The sequence below is a fragment of the Pleuronectes platessa genome, chromosome 6 (genome assembly GCF_947347685.1).
Source record: "Pleuronectes platessa chromosome 6, fPlePla1.1, whole genome shotgun sequence".
NCBI classification, from domain to species: Eukaryota; Metazoa; Chordata; class Actinopteri; order Pleuronectiformes; family Pleuronectidae; genus Pleuronectes; species Pleuronectes platessa.
The window spans coordinates 26,701,234-26,706,913 of NC_070631.1; positions in this window are offsets into that span (position 1 = coordinate 26,701,234).

Consider the following 5,680-nt stretch of genomic DNA (forward strand, 5'->3'; position numbering starts at 1 on the left):
TGGATCTGGGTTTCTATTCACACGGGAAGCAGGGTGATAGCACGGCTGCATCCTGCTTCTGGACGATCCTCTGGACCAACAGCTTCAGGCTTTTACACCCGTTCTCCAAGCTTTATCTCCAGCCACCATGCCCCGACACCACACAGGGGTCCTGAGAACATGCAAACACAGGAAAGAGGCGTCAAAATGTAATGTCCACCCCCACTTTTTTCCTTCTTTTTTTTAACTGCAATGTATCTACAAGTAGCAATTTTTTTCTCATTTTAATACATTTTCAACAAAGCATCTTTTAAGTTTTTATAGTGATCTAAAAGTCCACATGGTATCTTTTATTTGACTAGAAAATCTTTAAAGCAGTGGTCACCAACCTTTTCGAGCCCAATATCACTTTTATATCCTAAACGTTAGCCGAGATTTACCACCCTGATACCTTCCAAAAACCCATTGAGGAGGGTCATATTTATTACTTTTAGCAATTTCTGTCAAAGGCTTAACGTACGAGCATAAATATACACAAAAAAATGAAGTTGTGCAACTTGATCTATTCAATGCACAATATTCACATTAATATCAATTCATATTTAGAAAGGATTTGCCTTGAATATGGCAATAAATATGACTATTTTCTTGTATAAAAATTTGTGGAAAATTGTTGCAACCATTTATGTTTGTGACATGGATTGACATAAAATCAGGTGAAAGATGTTTTACTCTGTTTATTCTGCTGTGTTTGTCAAATTTTCTTTACATATATATTACTGTAAAAGGTTTTAGAGCTATAAATTGGATGATTCAGAGCCTACCTCTTGACATCTGATTTAAGTCAATCAAAAAATCCAAAGCTTCCTGTCAAAAAAAGGTTTGCTGCAACAACACACAACAACATGCTTAGCCAGCATCCTTTGGGCAAATGACCACGAGTGGGACATTTTGCCTCTGTCAGTATCGATGGTAGTGTTTGGGGGAGAAGAGGGGAATATGCAGGCAGTCTTTAAGAGGGTTAAGGGGAAGGGGTGAGCGCTAACTAGCTGCCTATATCATTCCCACAGCCTGAGGCCACATAAGCACGCTGGGGTGTCATACATATGCATACACAGTGTGTGTGTGTGTGTGTAGACACATAATCACAGAGTGTTGCCTCGCACATGAAACATGTTTACATGAAGGAGAAGTGAAAGCCTCCATGCAGCTTTGCCAGATAAATTTCCTTCTGCTAGTGCAGACTAACTATCAACAAGGACAGACGCCGCCATGAATGAAGATCTGAGTAAACACATGTTGATAGTTTATGCACATTTTTTGGTTCATACAAATCTGTGTTATGCAATTCACAGTGAAGAGTACATTGCATTAAGTAGAATCAGACTGATGTATATAAGGTTTAGAAGGGTAATGCTGGTATTCACAGTGGTATATGTAAATGTGGTTCTACACCAAGTATTGTGTATGTATCTAATATATCTTATTACTCTGAAACACAGAGCTTTATTTTTGTCCAAACCAATAATAAAAAAAAAAAAATCCTTTATGTTTTGTGTGAATATATTTTGTTATATTGGTACTGTGCCTATTTAAAAATGTCAGTGGGAGCATATCACTGTCTGGAGACCTATTTGTTTCCCATGACATCAGTTCAGCTACAATTGCAAACTGGCGTCTCTAAGAAACCCACTCTTCCCTTCCATGTTTCACTGCGGACTGTAGAGCATTATATTCTATATTTGATAGATGGCTTTTTTACTTACATCATGCCAAATATCATGCCAGACATACACAGTGTGATCTGAGCCCAATTTCTGAATTCTGCGACCTATTTTAGAGTCTATTCGATGTCTACAACTACCCAACCGTTTGGGTGAATTTCTTACATGTCCACAACGTTGGTTGGCCCTGTTATGATCCATTTACCATAGCCCCAAACAGTTTTATTTATTTCTGGCACACAAATCGTGAGCTTCCGTTCGCCATCCCCGAACAACATTTCAAAATCGTGTAGCCTATAGGATTTCGTGCTGCATGCTAGTTAGCCTAGCTTCTCTTGCCAAGCCTAACCTGCTACCATATACATTGATTGTTATGCTAGCTTAATTCAATCCATCAATATAATATAAAGGATTTGTCACCGTTCACTTATATGCTTTGAAAAATATATCCACTATAGGGCTAATATCACACCTGGCCAAAAATAGAAAATCAGTAATAGAGCTTTACTTTAGCAAAATGTTGAAAGAACATAAAATTATAAGTTAGTCTCATACATTTCATGGCCTCTATAGAAAACCCCCAAAATATTGCTAATATAGAGGCTCTGTCCCTGCATAAAAACTGTACAATCTTAATTGAATCGTCTTGATGGCAATCACAAAAGCCTGATCATTAACTGATACATAATACTCATACACATAATAATTAATATACTAATGTATTTGCTAAGACATTTGGAAATTGGTAGACATGCTTATTTTTATTTTTTTAAACATATCAGAAAGCCAACCTGTTCCACTGGGGGACATGTTCCACACACTGAGAATGTTCATTTGATTCAGTCACAGACATACTGTGACTGAATCTCAGTGGAGAACATGTGGATGAACCCATCACTTTCTTGATCATACTGTTTCAAATAAAGCCTTTAAATTATTCAGTACAACACAGGATCATATAGCCCTTCTGTATGCTGTGGGACAACAGGCAGCCAGACCCTCCCATACGAGAAAAGAAGAATAGCCTATTCAATGGAGGAAAGGACAACTCGGATAAATAAATAAAAAAAACATAACCTCATGCTGTGAAACCAAAAAGAAAGACAATATACTGTTAGCAGTGGAAGGGGGCAGAGCTTGAGGGGTGGGGGTTGTTGAAGAGGTCCAGATGCAAGGAGTGTGCATGATGAGCATGCACGGTTGAGGTAGAGGACAGGCCGGATGCCGAGAGAAAGAAGCCGCCACCCACCTCCCATCAACCCCCCATCAACAGCTTCTCTTTTTCTCCTCTTCCCAAAGAGAGCTGATGACGAGCAAAACTTTCCCCAGGCTATAATTAGCAACCCTCAATTTGACTCATCATAGTCTCTCTCTGTGTGTGTGTGTGTGTTTGTGTGTGTGTGTGTGTTGTGTGTTCATCTATGTGTTTAACCCTGACAGAGCTATCAAGTCTTTGGGAGCCTTGGGAGGAAGTTGACTTCTGCAAAACAGATGTGACTCGTAGGAGTCATGAAGTGTCTCATTTAAACATCAACAACAACAAAAACAACAAATAAGTTCAATCTTGAAAATAAGTAGAAGGGCTCATATGCAAACACTTGTTTCTCCACACACAACCTTGTTAAACATAAAAAAGATTGCAGCTATGGCTTTAAATGTTCAGTAAACAGACTTCAAATGTTATAGTTCGTTTCCAACAAAGCACATCATTCAGGATTGATGTCTGAACTGATGTCAGCCAGCTACGAGCTTCAATTAATTTATGAACAGGGCAGGGAGACGTTTAAAAGTTGCACTTGTGAAGCAGTCCATTACATTGATGCTGTGATGGGTAATGCAGCATAGAATATGTAGATGACAAAAGGACTGAATCAGCACAAACACATCTGAGTGCTGTTCAGCACTACAGCTCCGACAGCACCATCTAACTCATGATGGACAGTTTCAACAAAGGTCACATCACAATCAATGCAGTCGCCCAGTGATACAAATTATTTTGTGGCATTCTGCCACGGCTGATACGAGTGACATCACACAGCTCCTTTTGGGAACTGTTCCCTTCAGAGGTAGAAATCCTCTCCACGCCGCCAAAGGCTTGGTGTGCGACCCGCCTCGAGGTTTTTTGGGGGGGAACCCTCCGTTCGCGCGGGGGGCCCCCTCCGGCTGTAGCCCTGACCACTCAAAATGAGATTGATTGTCAACAAATGGGTTAGATTTTAGTAATATTATGTTTTTATTCCTCAAATGTTTCTTTATAACACAAGCACAATTATGTTTCCTTAACAAGACTTGTGTTTACTCAGTGTTTCTTTCCCGGAGTTGGATTTTCCAGCAATACAGCTCATGAATGCAATGCTTTTAAACTCCAAATTTAGGACTTAATGTGAAAGGGTAGGATGTCAAGCGAGATATCAGGTGTCATTACAGCTCTGTGGCTGGGGCAGAGTTATAATTATATAACTAATAATAATATAAATAATCATAGTCAAGTTGAGCAACAATTAACACGCAAACAATCACATGCACAGAAAGTGCAGACACATACAAATTCTCTGCATATCAGTATTTGCAGGACTGGGTTCAGCATTCCTGCAGGACGGCTGAACTCATTCATCACTGATATGGTTTTGGTAAATGGTTTTGTATTTATATAGTGCTTTTCTAGTCTTGATGACCACTCAAAGCGCTTTACAGTACAGTTTTACATTCACCCATTCACACACACATTCATACAGTGCATCTATCACAGCACTTTGTTATTCTACGGGGGGCCATTCAGGGTTCAGCATCTTGCCCAAGGACACTTCGGCATGCAGATGGGTCAGACTGGGGATTGAACCGCCGACCTTCAAGTTGGAGGACGACCACTCTACCCCTCAGCCACAGCCACCCTGAATGAACTCATTCATCAGTCCTGCAGGACGATCTTTGTATTTTCTTTAAAAGCCAATATTCTTTACTGCTTGAGCCCTAAATCACACAACTTAATGCTTTAATTGATACTGTGTGTTATCCTTAAGTGCTTAAGAAAGTTGATACCATGGTCATGGTCTTCATCACTGATACACATGGCGTACCCTGTGGGGACGCTCCAAGTAATTGGTTCAATCATCGGTCAGTGTAGGTCTGTGTCTGAAACTTGTGCTTTAGATTTTTAGCAGCATCTTCAAAAAATGTACCCATGAGAAGTTTAAAGCAACATTTCAGACAATCAGTTTGTATGTGCACAAGTACTCTGAAGGGACATTGAACAGCATTTTTCTGCAGCACACATTTCTGCCTAAAAATTCAAAATGAGAATAGAATAGATTTGTATTATATATTTCTTGTTCATAGCTTAAAAGTGATATTCACCATCTCTACTTTGTCCTGAAAAGTTAAATTATGACACCTCTTATTTTTAAACACTGTGTCATAACCACAAAATATAACTTTATGCTGCCTTCATACTGAACTCATGTGCACATAGTTACAACATCATGAAGACGTTATGCTTATAGTGAGAAACACGTCTGCTAGGCAACAGCAAAGTCACAAAGTTAAAAAGTTTAGCAAGCAAGCAGGCAGGACATATAATGTAGGAAATATAAAGTAATAATGTCTGAATGAAAAGATGAGATGATGTAAACATGTTGGCGAAACAACAAAAGAGTAATTTGATTTAAAGGAGGGGGGGGGGTCGTCAAATGTAGAACCCAATATTTATTTAAAATTTCTTATTGTATTTCGAATCTATGGTTTAATTAACCTCGTAAAGACATGATTTTCTTGAGCAAAAAAAGAATTAAATTAAATTTTGATCATTCTTATTCAATATCATTCAGCCATCATTGTATTTAAAAAAAAAAAATCCCGGTACATTCTAACCATGTTCCCCCTTGCCGAAGTAAACAAAAATGTACTTTACTTAAAGGGATCTAGAAAAGATGCATTCCTCATTGTAACACAGGCAGATCTGATCCCCTTTGAAAGTGACA